We start from the raw sequence: 19,685 nt of genomic DNA on the forward strand, positions 1-19,685 counted from the left end.
CAGTGCTACTGAAACCCCAGAAGCTTTGGTCATTTACAAAATATTTAGCTGCACCACCTTCTACTTGTCCATCTCCTTCATTTGACAGGTTGTTTTGTTTTCATTGATGGTTATATCCTTTCCACCACTGTTAACATGTAAACAGTTTGAATCTGCCCACAAAGAAATAAAATGAGAGAAGATACAAGACATTTGAGCATTTTATTTAGTCCAATGTTCCAGTCTATGGTAGTTAATTGAAGTACATTGTTTACTTATTACAGCCGCATGTGTTATTACACCTGTGCAGGCTGAAACAGTAACTATTATACCCAGTTTATTAATGAAAAAGAGACCATTTTTTGCAGTTGTGGTTAGGACATAGACAATCGTATATGTCATTGTAGCTTTTCTGCATGAGATATTATACTTTTGAAGGAAAGACACACTACAAAAAAAATGGGGTATTAGCATCAGAATTTAGCAACGGATAATTTCGTTGCTAAATTCAGTAACGGATTTACAACGGATTACATATATATTATTTTTTTAATATCAGCAACGGACTTTAGCAACGGATAATCCGTTGCAAAATTTACGTTGAATTTAGCAACGGATTTTCCGTTGCTAATTAAAAAAATAATTATTTAAATTTTAATATAAAACCAAAATTACGAACACCGTTGATTACATTTACAAGGATTAAATCCCAACCGTTTATTTTTCGCTGGCTTTGATAAATCGACCCCAGTGCTCTTCCCCCACACCGAAATGCAAACAGATCTAGATGAAATGAACAAAACCAACAGATCAAAATTAATGATCTTCCACTCTTCCAGTCTCCTTCGTCCCTAACAAAATCGAACCAGAACTGTAGAAAAATCACCCTCTCTTCATCGATTTGATTTTCCTTTATCCCAAACATTTCATCTTCTTCATGTCTTCAGCATCCCTAATTTCTTTTCTTCATCTGAACAAAATCGAACCAGACCCATCATTATCACCATCGAACGTGCTGATTTAAGGTATCTCCTTGTAAACGGGTTGGGTGTTTCACGGTTTTCTTCAATAGTTCAGGTAAGTAATTAAGGGTTTTTTGTTTTTGTTTGTTGCAATTTAACTTGCACTAAAAATTTTTCACCTAACTTTCCCAATCCAGGTTTCTTTCTGTCCTGTAGAACGATCTCGGTCACCTGTAACTCAAGAACACAGGTAACTTTTTTTTTTCAATACTTTGAATAATGGTTTTAGGCTATTAATTCGGTAATATAGGGGTTTATAAAATGTTTTTACCATGATCTATAACCTAATTATGCATGTGTAATTGAAAATTTATCAAAACCCCCAATTTAATTTTTAGGGTTACGGTTCATAAATTTTTTGATGTCCCAGCAGTTGAGCTATAATCATTTTTGCTTCCCTTTGGTTTCTTTTTGCCAGTAGATAGTTGTTTTCCCCCATGAGATACCTTCATATCATCGTGTAAGTGGGATGCATTTTTCTCTTCAAACTACTGTTTTGTAATATGGTAATTGGATTGCAATTGTTGGCTTTTTTCTTATTTTTGTGTTATGATTGTTGGGGTGAACGGATTCATCTTATCTCTGTTTCTATTTTCGCATATAAGATCACTCTTTTTTTTTCTCTGTTTTTTTCTGAACAATAAAAGATGCTATTTTATTAAAACTGTCCTTGAAGGTAGTTTGTTGTTTCTTTGTGCCATTGAAAGTGCCTTTCTTTCGTAGCAGTCCAAGTGTTTCTTTTTTTCTTTTTTTCTTCCTGTGATTTGATTGAGCATGCTTGCAGAGTTTTAGTGCTGCCTTTTAGTCACAGCAAATCCAACTTACTAGGATGTGGTGGTTGTTGATTCGTGTAGATATTATTTCAAAATATGCAATTATTAGTTTTAGTTGCAAAACTTATACGCACTTATTTTCCTTGACAAAATTCAAATTTTGCGATCCTATTCATATTTGTAATATTATATCATTTTCTGGAATAATCCACCTTTTATTTTGCTGTGTTATGTAGGAGAAACCTCAACTATTTCAGTTTGTTCCAAATTAAAAGCAGGTACCATTTGTTCATACCACATTGTATTAACAAAGTTGTATTTATTGTGATAGATTCATAATTCTGTTTATCTGATTTATGCTCTCACAGGTCAAGGCAGCACACCAACTTCTCAAGACTATTCCACATAGCTATGGGAGCAGGAGGGTTGATGGAGTTCCTGTTTTCAGCAAACAAAATTCAGATATTGCAATAGCTACCAAAGACGGGATTAAGTGGTGTGTATTGATTCTCTTGTATCAAAATTTAAATATGCATATTTAAATTTTCAAGGCATAGGACTGTTTTTTTTCTTTCCTTATTCAATTCAGAAAAAAAATTGTTATGAGAAGACAATTGCCATGAAAATATGAAAACTAAACAGTACTTTAACTTGGATATTCTTTCTGTTTTTCATAGTTTAACTTAGATTTGTTTTAAAGACTAGCAATTGATAAAGCTGGATGGGTTTAACATACTGTTTATGTTTTTTTTTATTTTTCCAGCAATATGAATGGCTTATTGGATCACAATATAAATCAATAGAGTTGGCTAAGTCTGATTGGGTTGCAACAAGGAAATCTCCACCTTGGGCCATTGATTATTGGGGCTTTGGTAAGTCAATTTTGCTCCATTTTTTGATGGTTGCTTAATTAGATTATGCTGAATTTTTTTGTTGGGCATGCCTATTGTAATATTTTCAATTAATTGGAACTCTGCTTTTCATTGGGATAAGATTATTCATATTTAAATTTATTGTCCTTGTAGATCCTAGTATGTGAACATGATGCTGGGATTATATTCAATTAACTTTTCTGGGCATAGTACTGTCTTTTTTATTTCTGCTGTCGATACACGACGTCGGGCGACGGCTCCCGCTTTTTTGTTTATTTAACAAAAAGGGTTTTTTTCTCGATTGGGGGAAACAAAGATTTTATTGGAGTCGCCATCTAGTAATTTGAGGGAACTAGAAATCCCAAATTAGACACTGGTCCCAGAGATTCGGGTACGGGGTTAGTTATGATTAAGGGAAGGTAGACACCACCCTTAAAACATCCTTTCAAAAGAAAGGTTACCCTTACTTGTGTGTTTTTTATTTGATTCAAATGCGATTATATTTTGGGCTTATTTGTAAATTTTTTAATGATTAACGTCTGTCCCTAAAAATAGGAGACATGTTAAAAATGACATCAGTCCCTAAAAATTAGGAGACTCGTCTGAGTTACCAAACGAAATAATGGATATAATCCATTATATTTTGGGTTTATTGGTAATTTGTTTTTTTTAAAATGGTTAACGTCGGTCCCTAAAACTAGGAGACACGTTAAAAATGACATCAGTCCCTAAAAATTAGGAGACTTGTCTAAAATATGACGTTTTACCCTAAAAAGGAGAGTTACGTCTGGGTTACCAAAGGAAATAATGGATATAATCCATATTTGGTATTTACATTTTTGACATCGGTCCTTTTAAAAAAAGAGACGTGTCGACTTTGGTTTTTGTATTTTTTTACAACATGCAAGAAAATTTACAAGCATTTATATATGACAAAAAATATCAAAAATACCAGGAGAAACCCAAAAAATTACTTGAGTGTCACTGTATAAGTAAAATACTGAAATACCCTCGAATTTCTCTGAAAATTACGAAAATGCCACTGGCGGCGCGTGTGGCACACGCGCGGCTACTGTTGGCGGCGGGGAGATTTTCCGGCGCGATTTATGGCCAACCGATGGTCGATCCTGGTAGATCTGATGTCAAGGATTCTTATGGTGGTGGTCTTGACGGTCGTTGATGGCTGATGAGCGAGAATCGACGACTTGAAGCTTCGGTGGCAGCCGACGAATCGCGGCCCGTTTCCGGCCAAATAGAGCGGCGAAAACGCTGAAACCGGCCGGGGGTTTGCTTTATATGAGGAATACGACCTTTCTGTGGTGGTTGTCAAGCTTGCAGTGGCCGGAGATGGGAGATCGGAGGAGAGAGAGGGAGTCGCCGGCGAAAGGAGAGAGAGAGTCCGAGATGATGCTACGGTGTGAACGCGTGTATGGTACACCGGTACCGCTGAACACTGTTCACCGTTGGATCTCGGCTGAAACGATCGGATGGCTGTGATTGGCTTGATCTGCAGGTTGATCGGACGGTCTGGATGAGCGGAGCGTTGATCAGGTGTGGCGCGGTGCACTAAAGATCGGTACACCGGATGACGTGGCGCAACGGGATCAAATCTTGGAATATTTCAAGGGCTGAGATTGATTTGGGTTTTTATTGGGTGTGGTAAGCCCTATTGTAGCCTATTAAATCAACGGTTCAGATCTAAACACTATTAAATCTAACGGTTAGGATATTTTTGGTATTTTTTAAATTGTTTTTAATCAAAATCAATATCCTACTCGGATGAAGAAATAGTAAAAAAAAAACATGAATAGTATCTCTTTCTTCTCTACTCAGTTTTTCTCTCTTTTCTTTTTTTTTCTTCTCTTTTTTTCTTCCTCTGGCGCACTATCACTGGCACGGACATCCAAATCACCACCGATTTGCTTTGAAGAAAAAATGGATCATCTGCTTTCGGTGCACCTGCTCCTTTGACAAATTTTTATTTTTATTTTTTTATTATATATAATAATATATATTTATATATGTAAAATTAAAAACTCATTTCAGTATTAGAAAAACCCCGTTTCAACCGCTAAAAATTCATTTTAATGACCGAAAATTATGTCGAAACACTGGAAAAAACTTTTGACGGGTATCAACCCGGTGAACTGGGTTTTGACCAAAAATAACAGTTTTGACCCAAAATGGCCTGAAACTTACTTTTTACCCCGGTCGACATGGTCGGACCCGTATTGACTTGATGGACTCGGTTTTGACCGAAAATGACGGTTTTGACCCGAAACGGCTTAAAACTCATTTTTTACCCTGGTCGACATGGTTTGACCCGTATTGACTCGGTGGACTCGGTTTTGACCGAAAATGACGGTTTTGACCGAAAACTCATTTTTTACCCTGGTCGACATGTTTTGACCCGTATTGACTCGGTGGAATCGGTTCTTATGGAAAGATGCGGTTGACTCGAGAAAAATATATTTTTGAATTTTCCTTTTTCTTAATTTTTTTGGATTTTTATAAATAATAATAGAAATAAAATAAAATTTGAGAAAATCTTGGTGGATCCAAAATTGGGTTACAACAGTTGCCCCCTCTTTACAATGCTTACGGTGCAAAGGCATTGGAAAATTCATTTTCTTTTGACTTTGCATAGTAAGTTTTGTAAAGAAAAACGATGGAAGTGTTGAAAAATACACAGATTTTTCAGTTGGTCTAATTCTTATGGGCGACCTGCCCAAATGAAAAACATGAAAGTGTTTTCAATATTGATCTTGTGAAATACATGAAAGTGATTTCAGATTAATGTTGTGAAATACATGAAAGTGATTTCAACATTGGTTTTTTTTTTTTTTTTTTGTGAAATACATGAAAGTGATTTCAACCTTAGTCTTGTGAAATACATGGTGAAATACATGAAAGTGATTTCAACATTGGTTTTTTTTTTTTTTTTTTTTTTTTTGTGAAATACATGAAAGTGATTTCAACAATAGTCTTGTGAAATACATGAAAGTGATTTCAACAATAGTCTTGTGAAATACATGAAAGTGATTTCAACATTTGTTTTATGAAACACATGAAAGTGATTTCAGATTAGCATTGTGAAATACATGAAAGTGATTTCAACAATGGTTTTGTGAAATACATGAAAGTGATTTCAACATTGGTTTTTTTTTTTTTTTGTGAAATACATGAAAGTGATTTCAACAATGTTTTTGTGAAATACATAAAAGTGATTTCAACAATGGTTTTGTGAAATACATGAAAGTGATTTCAACAATGTTTTTGTGAAATACATGAAAGTGATTTCAGCAATGGTTTTGTGAACCGACCCGTCTGTGAAATACATGAAAGTGATTTCAACAATGAGCTTCAGGGTTGATGAAAAATTCTAAAGGAAGTCATACCTGCATGGTTGAGATCTGATTTGTAAATCGATCTCAGAGATGATGAAATCTTCTCAAGAAAGTCTTGTATGTACGGTTGGGATTTGATTTGTAATTGGATCCCAAAGATGAGGAAAGCTTTTCAAGAAAGTCTTGTATGTACGGTTGGGATTCAATTTGTGGATCCCAAAAAATGAGGAAAGCTTCTCAAGGAAGTCTTGTATGTACGGTTGAGATCTGATTTGTGGATCCCAAAAATGAGGAAAGCTTCTCAAGGAAGTACTGTATGTACGGTTGGGATTTGATTTGTGGATCCCAAAAATGAGGAAAGCTTCTCAAGGAAGTCATGTATGTATGGTTGGGATTCAATTTGTGGATCCCAAAAATGAGGAAAGCTTCTCAAGAAAGTCTTGTATGTACGGCTGAGATTTCTGCCGTTCAAGTGATGGTAGAAGTAAATTTCTTATAAATCACGCAGTATTTGGCAAAAGACATCATCAACTTCTTGTATTTTCAATACTCTCAAAGTTCTCAACTTTTGAAGCTTTAACCATGTCTTCCTCTTCTTCCAATGCTAACCCAAACCCTGTTCCTGCAGTAGAGCCTGCAGTTTGGCGTACTACCTTTGAAGTGAATGGTCGTCCAGTTACAATAGAGGATACTGTAATGGACAATGAAGATATTGCTGTAGCTGTGGCTAGAGACATGATCCTTTCTCGTGATGAAATAATGTTGGCAGCCAGGACCGATATTGAAGCAGTGAATCAGTCACTTGCTCTCAGTATCAGAGCTACTTCGTCTTTGGTGAACGTTGCAGAGCGTCTTCATGCCAGAAGACTTGAGTTGAATACTCAGGTTCTTGATCTCCAACATCAGATTGAGAATTTAAGGAATAGACTCCGTGATGAGAGACGTCACAGAAACAACTTGGAGAGGAGAAACCAAAAGTTAAATACACGTGTTGACTTTTGGAGGGACTATGTTAACACACGACACCTCGAGTTCGAGGAAGAGATGGAGCGCATGCATAAACAATTTGAGGAATTCCGAGGCATGATTAACCACCAAGATGAAAATATCCCTGATCGTCCTCGCACTGTTTAGCATTTGTACTTGTAAACCCCTTTTCCATGAATAAAAATCCATCTTTCTTGTCTTCATTTATGAATTTTGCTTTTGTGGAATTGCCATCTTTGATGTGATTTAAAAGAACTTCAATTCATGTGAGTCTCATTGGATCCCAGTGGGAATTTTGTTTCTTGAAATATCTGCAAAACAAATATGTAATGCTCGTGAAGTTAGATGATATGCAATGCATCTTACCTGTTTTTGAAATATAGGTTCCCCCCTCTTTGATGCTTCATCGTCATGGGGTGGCTTTGTTTGCATTCCAAAGCCTTCTTTGTTCTTTCGATGCATTGACTCATTCATGTGCTAGCCATCCACTCAACTGTAAATGAAGTGCCCATCTTGGGCTGTCCGCGATGATTACTGCTCTCACTGTTTATCAAGCTTGACAATGCCCCCAAGTGTAGTGTTGCTTGATTTATCATTAAGAAGTTTAACAAATCATTCATCTCCTGGATTCTTTCAAGAATTGTTCTTTGATTGATTGTGCGCATCGTGCCAACACCCATCAAGATTGTCAATCAGTTATGAACTCGACTTCAGTTGAAACATACCCTTCAAGTATATGCGGTCATCCACTTTCATGGAACTGTCATGTCATTCAGACCTCATCAATGATGTCGCTTTTATCACCCATACTCATGTGGTGCAGTGCACATTGACTTCAAATCAGATGGTCTCACGGTCAGTCTAGGTGGGTGCGGTGCATTCTTCCAACATTCATGCAAAAGCGATCATGTGATAACATCTTTCAATAGTCATAGCCATATTGGAGATGATAAACCAAGATGAAGATATGAAGATGTCCTTCAGGTACATCTTTGCTCTCAATTGTTGTCGGGGTTTACTGGATCATAAACTGTTCTTGAACATCATTGCCCTTAATTGATCTGAATGTGCTCATTCACTGATTATCTTTCTTTGAACCATATTGTCCTCAGTTTATTGATTCATCATTTGATCGTCTCTATCCCCCAGTTGATTTAAACACTGTTTGTTTTCCTTCTCGGAGGTCCATTGTATTGCCCCCAGGAGTGTCGAGGAGAATTGATGTCATTTCTGTCAGGAATTTGCAAACTTGGTCGATGTTTTTCTTGTTTGAAAATCTTTCTTATTTTGGTATCAAATCTCACATTTCAAAGGTCATGTCTATTCAAGTCTGATTGTTGAAATGAAATCAGAGAGATGTCAATTTTTGAAAGTATTTTTGGAAATCAAGCTTTATTGGTCAAAGATCCAACACACGCTATTCAATATAGTCCTTTGATTGTCTTGTATTTTGAGAGAAAAGAAATTGACTCGTTGTAAGATTAAAATGGTTTTTCCATGGTTCTTTGTATCCATTTTAAACTCTAATTTTGGGTATATCTTTTGATTGTCTGTGATGAGGTGACCTTTTATGAATTTCAAGAAAACAAGGTACCCGAGTCAAAACTTGAGGCTTTATCAAGAAAGATTGTTTCTTTTTCTTAGCAACAATTTTATCAGCATGCATAATAATCAGTAGCTTGATTCATGAAGTCACGACCTGTATGAAACAACTCTTCAAGTTTTGAGATCGCCATTTATCGGTTCAGATTGCTTACTTGATTAAAAAGGACTTTCTAAAGCACGTAATGTAGGCTATGGTTCATGGCTATGAAAGAAAGGAATTTCACAAGCTCAAAAGGTGTTTGAGGGTTTCAAGAACCTAGAATCACCATCAATTACTCATCCATCTCTTTTCCTCACATTGTCTTTGTAGGGACAGTGACATATAACCTTGTTAATCTCAAAAATCAAAATTTGTTTAACATAGGTCATAACGCAAATCCAACTTTTCTTTGATGAATAGCCAATCTAATCTTTTGAAGATCGTAAAGGCTTTATCATAGACACACCAAAAGACATCACACTTGATTTTTTTTCGGGTTAACTTTTGGCATTTGTTGTGTCTTTATCAATCTTTGGCTTTCTTCTTCTAGCCCTTTCTCAATCATTGGACTTTTGTTCTAAGCCTTCCCTTTAATCCATCGACTCTAACATTTTCTTCGTCTTTTCTAGGAAAAGATTCTCATTGCCCCCAGTGTGGGGTGTGATCCTAGTCAGGGTTTTTTATGAAAGAAATATTCTATCAGCTCAAAATGGGACTGCAAGGGATATATATTTCAAGAATTGTGAAAAGATGAAACAAAAATGGCCTTTTCTCATTTCAAGCAAGGTCGGTTAGAACCGATAAATTTTGACCTCATCCAATGTAATGATTTAGATTTGTAAGAATCATAATCCATGAGTCCATAACTACTGAATCCACTACGTGTCATTATGCATACTGCTAAAACTTAGCTATATGGTGCGTGGTTCAATTTCATATGTGAGCTCAAAAGTTTCTTGGTCACCTCATGTCATTTCAAAAAGCATCGAGTCATTCAAGCAAAATAATTTTAATCTTCAGGATTGACTAACCTTAAACGCATGTTGGAGCTTGATCAAAATATTTTGTCAAAATAACCTTTGAAAGAAACATCTCATGCTTTCAGAACAACAAAGGGACAAAGAAAAGACATGTTTCGTTAAAAGATGAGATGTGATCCCAAAATAAAATGCAGAATGACAAAACTCATAACAAAAAGGATCGACAGTTTAATACTCTTCTTGGATCAGCTTTTCTGGCGATATCTGTGTTTTGCCAAGCATTTCGATCACTTGTTAATCTGAGGATGTTGAGGTGACAATATGGCCGATGACGTCATTTTGCACAAACTCAACTTGATTCTTGAAATTCTTGCAACCGTTCAACTGAATGGCACAAAATCCCCCAATGATATTCATGTATGCACTACCTAAGGGATGAGGGCTCAAAGGCGTACTCAAAAGGAGTTGAGGGCTCAAAGGCGCACTCAAAAGGAGGTAGGGTTAGAAAACACACTACCAAAAGGATGAAGGCTCAAAGGCACACTCAAAATGGAGGTGAGGGCTTAAAGGCGCACTCAAAAGGAGGTAGGGTTAGAAAACACACTACCAAAGGGATGAGGGCTCAAAAGCGCACCCAAAAATAGAGGTGAGGGCTCAAAGGCGCATTCAAAAGGAGTTGAGGGCTCAAAGGCGCACTCAAAAGGAAGTAGGGTTAGAAAACGCACTACCTAAGGGATGAGGGCTCAAAAGCGCACCCAAAAATGGAGGTGAGGGCTCAAAGGCGCATTCAAAAGGAGTTGAGGGCTCAAAGGCGCACCCAAAAATGGAGGTGAGGGCTCAAAGGCGCACTCAAAAGGAGGTAGGGTTAGAAAACGCACTACCAAAGGGATGAGGGCTCAAAGGCGCACCCAAAATGGAGGTGAGGGCTCAAAGGCGCACTTAAAATGGAGGTGAGGGCTCAAAGGCGCACTCAAAAGGAGTTGAGGGCTCAAAGACGCACTCAAAAGGAGGTAGGGTTAGAAAACGCACTACCAAAGGGATGAGGGCTCAAAGGCGCACCCAAAATGGAGGTGAGGGCTCAAAGGCGCACTCAAAAGGAGGTAGGGTTAGAAAACGCACTACCAAAGGGATGAGGGCTCAAAGGCGCACCCAAAATGGAGGTGAGGGCTCAAAGGCGCACTCAAAAGGAGGTAAATTGGTGGAGTCAGGGCAATAAGTCCAGAGTCTAACAGATACTGGTAGACAAACTCGAGTGGTTGAGGTATGTCAATCGTGGCAAAGACATTTGAGCAATTGATGTTACAGTGAGACCTGGTTGGACCACATAATTAAGGCTTCCCATCGTCAGAGTCATCCTTTGATTCATTTCTCATTATTGTTCTAGAATCATTGGCAGAATCTTCAATCATTCCCCTCTTTGTAGCTTGTTCAATTCTTTCAACAATCCTCACAACATCATGTAAATCTTCCAACGTTGTTGTGGTTATTTGTGGATTGGTAGAAACTTTCCAACAGCCAGGTGATCTTAGTAACGCACAGAAATATGCAACACCACCATTGCCAACGTGTGGAATCATGCGTTGTCTCAACTGGAAGAGAAACTGATGAATCTGAAAACCCTTTTGTCTCCTCTTTGATTCCTCACTGGCAGTGCAACAAACAAACACCTATAGTGGGAATTCTGCTCTGTTAAAGTTTCAATGTCTGCTCTTGTTTTTCTCAGAGCAGCATCCGATACTACTGGATCGGAATGGTGTTCACAATAGAGATGTCTGGAAAAAAGGTCAATGCAACAGGAACAGAAAGCTAGCAGCTATTATGTGCTCTTGGAATATGTGAAGGCTTTGAACGACTATCAGTGCAGTTGAACGAGAACAAGGGTTGTCGTCATTAATTGATGACTGAAGACATTGCTGTCATTGTTCATGATGAAAAAGGAGAGGTGCAACTTCAATGGAACATGGACAAGTAGTGTTCCACGCAAGAGACTGTGCAGACGTTCCCTTTCCATTCTTGAAGCTCAACACTTATTCAAACAAATTTATGAGTTGAGCTACTTCACCTTTACTGCTCTCAACTTCCTTTTGATAACGAGCCTCTAGCTAACCCATGTCTTGATTTTCCATCTTCATCAGTCCATTAGACCTCAGGTAGGGGAACGTATGTTTCAAACGTGTGCATGCTTGATAAATGAATGAAATGCACAAATGGATGCAAAATGCCATATGTTTTATGCATGCTTGTTATTTGTTGCAAGGTTTCCTTATGACGAGGAATAGACCAGATCAGATTCTCTTCAGAAAGTTCTCACTGAGGACTCCAAACCTACAGGAACTTGAACCGATTTGGGGGAGAAATTTGATTTTTATTGGATATCCTTCAGTTGTTTTTCCTTCTACTCTCTTAGCAGAAGTAACCCTACCATGATGTTTCCATGCCTTCTTCACTGACTCAAATAATTTCTTTGAGGTCTTGAAATCTTCATAAAATGTTGCCAGTTCGGTAGTCCTTGGAATAAACTGCTCATGTTAGATCCCACATCAGAAGCGAACGTCAAGAGCTAGGGCCTTATAAGTGCATGCTCATCTTGACTAGTAAGACGCGTTTAAAACCCTGAGGGGGACCTGGGTGGAAGCCTTAGGAATGGGTGGACCGGGGGGCCTAGAAGGGACAGTATCTGACAGGGTGAGTGTGCTGCACTACTCTGAAAGACGCGTTTTGAGGCCATGCGTGGCTGCCAAGAACAAACCCGTCAGGGGGACCTGGGTGGAAGCCCTGGACATGGGTGGATTGGGAGGCCCAAAGCGGACCACTTTTTTGCTAGTGAGGTGGGGTGTTACAGCTCAAATCAAAATTGTCATAAAACCATGATAGGACAATAACTAATACAACAACAGGCTTCTATCAACGGGACCCATGGATACTCACCACAATATGCCAGATAAGATTTGAAGTAAGAGTATCGACTCCTTCAATGAAATTGAGATTTTCTTAGACTTAGAAACATTGATTCCCATGTGGTTCTTCCTACTTCATGCAAGTGTTTTTCAGCAAAATTCTCCAGCTGAGAATAAAGATGCTATGGGGTGCCAACCAAACCTGAAATCTTCCCCTCAATCATATGACTCACAGTCTAGACAAACAATAACTGTAAGCAACATCTTAAACGACCCCTTCCAGCTTTTCTACAATAATTCAAGGATGAGAAAGTTTCTGCCAAAATTGTTGTAGCAGGGTTAATTTTAAGGGTCACCACGATTTCATTGCTTTCATCATGTAATCTCCTCTTGAATATGGCTTCTAGTTCATTCCAAAACCAACCCTGGCTATTTCCTCGTTTAGTTGCATGTGATTTTGCTAGTTGACAGTCTGTCTGGGTAATCCAAGCAAAGTTAGAAAGTGCATGCTCTATAGGTGTGTAAAAGTACACCTTTTCTGACTTGGGACAATTTAGCAGGGATTCATACTCCTCGATAGTAGGAGTCATATCCACAGTATCAAATGTGAAGCACCGATATTCTGGATCCCAAAACCCTATCATGGCCTGAAAACAAGCATGTTGAACCCTAATTTTCAGTAAATGTGATAGATCCCCATATTGTTTCTGAAAAGTGATTTGATCATGAGAAGATAACTTTTCCCAGCAGTCTAACAGTTGTCCTGTACCAAGTGGACTGTCATCTAATTTAACATGCTCTGGCAACTGAGACTTAAATTCTGATGGCAAACAATCCCCTTCATCATGCTGGCTCAATTCTGATCTGGTCAAAAATTCCTCAATAGTAATGGGTTTTTCCATCTCACACTTCTTGTAAGGATCGGTGGAGACTTAATGAGCATATGAAATATATATGAACATGTATGTTCATGCATTGATATTTGTTCGTGTCCTAATGGGTATATCCTACTTGATAGGATCTAGCTCATAAGGTTTGGCTCAGTTTAGTCTATCCTTAAAGATATTCTCCGGTTCTTAGATTGCCCGAATTACTCGTGAAGTAATCGGCCTCTTAACCTTATACAACATGAGTAGGGGAGAAAGACTCCACAGTACTAGTTGCATATGGTGAGTTACAATCCAAGCAAAAGTCCAAATGAGCATCAGTGGACATAAGTCACACTTGCCACTTGAATCTCTCTTTTCTAATCTTAAAAAGGACGAGCTCGGGTCCAGAGCTTTTATGGGTTCACAGTGAAGTGTGTGAATACACAAATAAATAACATGTATGTATGTGATGAAATGAAAAATTGAAATGAATCACAGTAGATATTGCATAAAATAAATAATGCAAATAAAATAAGTACCCAAAAATAAATAGCGATAAGAAAGAGCAAATGAAAAGCAAACACAAGCAGTTGGCTCAACCCTAATTCCCCAGTGGAGTCGCCATTCTGTCGATACACGACGTCGGGCGACGGCTCCCGCTTTTTTGTTTATTTAACAAAAAGGGTTTTTTTCTCGATTGGGGGAAACAAAGATTTTATTGGAGTCGCCATCTAGTAATTTGAGGGAACTAGAAATCCCAAATTAGACACTGGTCCCAGAGATTCGGGTACGGGGTTAGTTATGATTAAGGGAAGGTAGACACCACCCTTAAAACATCCTTTCAAAAGAAAGGTTACCCTTACTTGTGTGTTTTTTATTTGATTCAAATGCGATTATATTTTGGGCTTATTTGTAAATTTTTTAATGATTAACGTCTGTCCCTAAAAATAGGAGACATGTTAAAAATGACATCAGTCCCTAAAAATTAGGAGACTCGTCTGAGTTACCAAACGAAATAATGGATATAATCCATTATATTTTGGGTTTATTGGTAATTTGTTTTTTTTAAAATGGTTAACGTCGGTCCCTAAAACTAGGAGACACGTTAAAAATGACATCAGTCCCTAAAAATTAGGAGACTTGTCTAAAATATGACGTTTTACCCTAAAAAGGAGAGTTACGTCTGGGTTACCAAAGGAAATAATGGATATAATCCATATTTGGTATTTACATTTTTGACATCGGTCCTTTTAAAAAAAGAGACGTGTCGACTTTGGTTTTTGTATTTTTTTACAACATGCAAGAAAATTTACAAGCATTTATATATGACAAAAAATATCAAAAATACCAGGAGAAACCCAAAAAATTACTTGAGTGTCACTGTATAAGTAAAATACTGAAATACCCTCGAATTTCTCTGAAAATTACGAAAATGCCACTGGCGGCGCGTGTGGCACACGCGCGGCTACTGTTGGCGGCGGGGAGATTTTCCGGCGCGATTTATGGCCAACCGATGGTCGATCCTGGTAGATCTGATGTCAAGGATTCTTATGGTGGTGGTCTTGACGGTCGTTGATGGCTGATGAGCGAGAATCGACGACTTGAAGCTTCGGTGGCAGCCGACGAATCGCGGCCCGTTTCCGGCCAAATAGAGCGGCGAAAACGCTGAAACCGGCCGGGGGTTTGCTTTATATGAGGAATACGACCTTTCTGTGGTGGTTGTCAAGCTTGCAGTGGCCGGAGATGGGAGATCGGAGGAGAGAGAGGGAGTCGCCGGCGAAAGGAGAGAGAGAGTCCGAGATGATGCTACGGTGTGAACGCGTGTATGGTACACCGGTACCGCTGAACACTGTTCACCGTTGGATCTCGGCTGAAACGATCGGATGGCTGTGATTGGCTTGATCTGCAGGTTGATCGGACGGTCTGGATGAGCGGAGCGTTGATCAGGTGTGGCGCGGTGCACTAAAGATCGGTACACCGGATGACGTGGCGCAACGGGATCAAATCTTGGAATATTTCAAGGGCTGAGATTGATTTGGGTTTTTATTGGGTGTGGTAAGCCCTATTGTAGCCTATTAAATCAACGGTTCAGATCTAAACACTATTAAATCTAACGGTTAGGATATTTTTGGTATTTTTTAAATTGTTTTTAATCAAAATCAATATCCTACTCGGATGAAGAAATAGTAAAAAAAAAACATGAATAGTATCTCTTTCTTCTCTACTCAGTTTTTCTCTCTTTTCTTTTTTTTTCTTCTCTTTTTTTCTTCCTCTGGCGCACTATCACTGGCTATTTATAGCCAATGACACGGACATCCAAATCACCACCGATTTGCTTTGAAGAAAAAATGGATCATCTGCTTTCGGTGCACCTGCTCCTTTGACAAATTTTTATTTTTATTTTTTTATTATATATAATAATATATATTTATATATGTAAAATTAAAAACTCATTTCAGTATTAGAAAAACCCCGTTTCAACCGCTAAAAATTCATTTTAATGACCGAAAATTATGTCGAAACACTGGAAAAAACTTTTGACGGGTATCAACCCGGTGAACTGGGTTTTGACCAAAAATAACAGTTTTGACCCAAAATGGCCTGAAACTTACTTTTTACCCCGGTCGACATGGTCGGACCCGTATTGACTTGATGGACTCGGTTTTGACCGAAAATGACGGTTTTGACCCGAAACGGCTTAAAACTCATTTTTTACCCTGGTCGACATGGTTTGACCCGTATTGACTCGGTGGACTCGGTTTTGACCGAAAATGACGGTTTTGACCGAAAACTCATTTTTTACCCTGGTCGACATGTTTTGACCCGTATTGACTCGGTGGAATCGGTTCTTATGGAAAGATGCGGTTGACTCGAGAAAAATATATTTTTGAATTTTCCTTTTTCTTAATTTTTTTGGATTTTTATAAATAATAATAGAAATAAAATAAAATTTGAGAAAATCTTGGTGGATCCAAAATTGGGTTACAACATCTGCTTTTACATATTGCTTCCTGAAGTTCATGTTTTTGGTGTTTTTCCTCTTAAGAAGAATAATTAATGCTTTTTACAATAAGCTGTGGGGGGGAACATTACAAGAGGAAAAAGAATGGGGTAAGAGGTGATAAGGACATATTTAAGGGCGGAATCTTATGGGGAAACTTTATTTTTGCTAGTGGAGGGTGTGGTGACTGTTTAAGGATTCCTTAATTTGTCTGTAAAGTCGTGGTGTTTTGTAGCTTTGAGGTAAAATTGGATTTATAATTACGGGGAAAGAAAATAAAATTATTGGTTGACAGCAAGCTGTTGCGCTGTGAATGGATGGTGGAGGAATGAGGAGATGTTTTGGACTGTCATAATGCTACATTGATTTATTTATTTATTTATTCTCCACTGTAAAGATATTTATTTTCAAATTAAGTTGTATATCAACTAGAAAGTAAATCTCGTATGTTACAGGGGCCTCATATGACATCATCATAAATGAAAGTATTGCTGTAAATTAAAGCACAGACATCAATTGTTTTTCCTTCCATTTCATATAGTAACAAATAAGAATTGGATTGAATAATTCCAAGATAAAAGAGACCTAAAGCAACGCTTTTTCCTGATGTACACATTCTTTTCTATGTTAAAAATCTGTCTCGTCAGACCTGTAACCAAAAGAATGTCTCGGCCATTTCTTCTGTTGACAGACTAAAGCATACAAATGTTGTTTGGGCATTAGACCTGTAACCACTCAAGTCTAACAATATAGAAATATAAAAGAACAAAATTAGCTAACAAAAACGTGAACAGCAACCAGATTGATAACAGGGTCAGACTCTATAATTAGCAACCCCAAATGGTAGAATTATCAATGAACACTCCTGTGCGAAATTAATTGGTCAAATGGATATCAGACATCCACATCACATCAGACCTAGTATAGGACTGCTTCAAATAAAAAGTAAAACTGAACTTGAGTACTCCACATAAAATCAAAAGGGTAAACTGAAGAAAAAGGAAAAAAAAAAAAAAGGTTCCCCATTCAGGAGTTACTAACTAGTGAAGTTTTATTGCAAGTAATGATTTCCCATTTAAAAAGGAGATGTCTGCTTTTTTCTCCTGCTAAATTCCAACAGATTCCAATTAGCTAGCACATATCTGGAAGACCTTGTCTTCTGGATCATTTCAAGCTTTTTACACAAAGCAATCATTCGATTCCTTTGTGCATTTTATTTCCTTTCATGTCTTTCCACCCTCTCAGACGCATCCTTGGAATCAATTTCACTTGGATTTGTTTTAAAGACTAGCAATTGTTATAACTTGATGGGTGTAACATACTGTTTATGTTTTTTATTTTTCCAGCAATATGAATGGCTTATTGGATCACAATATAATCCAATAGAGTTGGCTAAATCTGATTGGGTTGCAATAAGAAAACCTCCACCTTGTGCCATTGATTCTTGGGGCTTAGGTAAGTCTATTTTGCTCCATTTTTACATGGTTGCTTAATTATATCGTGCATAATTTTTTTGTTGGGCATGCCTATTGTAATCTTTTCAAGTAGTTGGAACTCTGCCTTTCATTGGGACAATATTGATAGTTTGTATAAGAAAACTAATTGAATGATTTTCTTTTATTAAATCTGATATTGAGTTTATTTTTTATGGAAATTATGAGACCAAAATGAAACCTAGAGGTGGCTGAATAATATATCAATTAATTGCAAATTTAAATGTCGTGCTATTTGTCAAGTCTTGAAACATATTGTGACGTTGAGATTGAGAAGACAACATTTCTCTTACGGTCTGCTCATGTCAATTAATTAATAATAATATTATGCTCCATACGTATTAAGAGAAGAAAGAAGGCAACAAATCTACTAGTACATGAAATTAACTAATTTGGATTGTGCTTAAAGAATTTATAAAACAAATGTATTTATATTTTCATCCACCGGTATTATAATTATTAACTAATTATTATTTCACTACGACATAAAAGATAGATACAATGTATATGATAAGAGACAAAGATACAAATGTGAGTAACTATTATAACCCATAATAAATTATGTTTTTTTTTATATTGCATTTTCATCTTTTTAAAAAAATAAAAAAAATTCTTTAATCTTGTATTACCTCGCATGTTTCTGATTTCATTTACCATTTCTTAGTTGGGCAAAAAAAGATCCGAATAAAAATAAAAAGTTTGGTGGATCCAATAAAAATAAAAGGATCGAAATAAAATAAAAAAAACTATTTCAGGTGGTAACAAAAGTTAGAAGGACCAATAAAAAAGATGAACTCCAAAACTATTATAAAGATAAATTTATTTAATATTTGTTCAACTAAATATTTTTTTTTCTTTATCCATTCATTCTGTATAAAATACTAACCGAACATAATCTAAAAAGTATATTTTTGTCATTAGTTAGAAAATATAAATGACAATATGAGTGTGGGAATTCCTCACACACTCATATTGTCACACTAAACAACCCATATATTTAAAAACTCAATAAGAAAAAGTAGAAGAAAAACAGTTATCCATTTTTTAGCTTCATATATGTTTGAGCTGGACAAATAATTAAAGTTTATTCATGTGGTACATATTTTATTTTAAAGGATTGTTTAAGTACTAATAGTTAAAGAAGTATGCGTATTTCAAAAAATACTTATTGGTGTTGTCATGTTAATTAGATTAACATGGATGATCGATCGTGGATGTATCGTCGTCTTATGGATGGTCGCCTTCGTCCTGAATACATTACTGGTGTTAGAAGATTTATCAATTTTGCATTTTCAATTGATAAAAATATATCTGGGGGAAAAATTAGATGTCCTTGTGTGAGGTGCAAAAATCAAAAGTTTTTAAAGGAAGATGATGTTTGTAAACATCTATTGACAAAAGGTTTTTTACCTTGTTATGAAAATTGGACTGTACATGGGGAGCCTTATGTCGCAGAACCAATATTGGCTGGACCTTCATCGATTATAATGAGTCATGATGTGAATGATGTTTGTCTAGAGAATCCATATAGGAATCTGGTTATGGATGCAATGGGGGTTGGTGATGCATTCTATAATGATAATGTGTCTAGTCCTATGGTAGCAGGGGAAATTCCAAATCCGGAGGCAACTAAATTTTTTAAGCTTTTGAAAGCTGCGGAGGAGCCGTTGTGGGATGGGTGTACCAAGCAATCCAAATTATCTGCTTGTGTACAATTGCTTAATATGAAGTCAACTTTAAATTTGACTCAGAATGCCTTCAACAATTTTATTGACTTTACAAAAAGTTGCATGCCTAATGATGAAAATTTGGTTTCAAATTTTTATGATGCCAAGAAATTTATGCGGCCACTTGGACTTGGTTATGAGAAATATGATGTG

At 37.0% G+C, this 19,685-nt stretch overlaps 1 protein-coding gene and 1 long non-coding RNA gene across 9 annotated transcripts in view; one reads left to right on the forward strand and one right to left on the reverse strand.

Moving 5' to 3' along the window:
* The window catches only part of LOC18103136 (probable LRR receptor-like serine/threonine-protein kinase At1g29720), a 204,636-nt gene that overhangs the window by 133,245 nt on the left and 51,706 nt on the right, over positions 1 to 19,685 (reverse strand). The window lies entirely within an intron of this gene.
* On the forward strand, positions 1,142 to 17,879 carry LOC112325526 (uncharacterized). The gene is made up of 5 exons (XR_008056818.1): positions 1,142 to 1,191; positions 2,011 to 2,052; positions 2,143 to 2,270; positions 2,538 to 2,646; positions 17,659 to 17,879. It is a non-coding gene; the product is annotated as an uncharacterized LOC112325526 (long non-coding RNA).

The sequence above is a fragment of the Populus trichocarpa genome, chromosome 11, assembly GCF_000002775.5.
Source record: "Populus trichocarpa isolate Nisqually-1 chromosome 11, P.trichocarpa_v4.1, whole genome shotgun sequence".
Lineage (NCBI taxonomy): Eukaryota > Viridiplantae > Streptophyta > Magnoliopsida > Malpighiales > Salicaceae > Populus > Populus trichocarpa.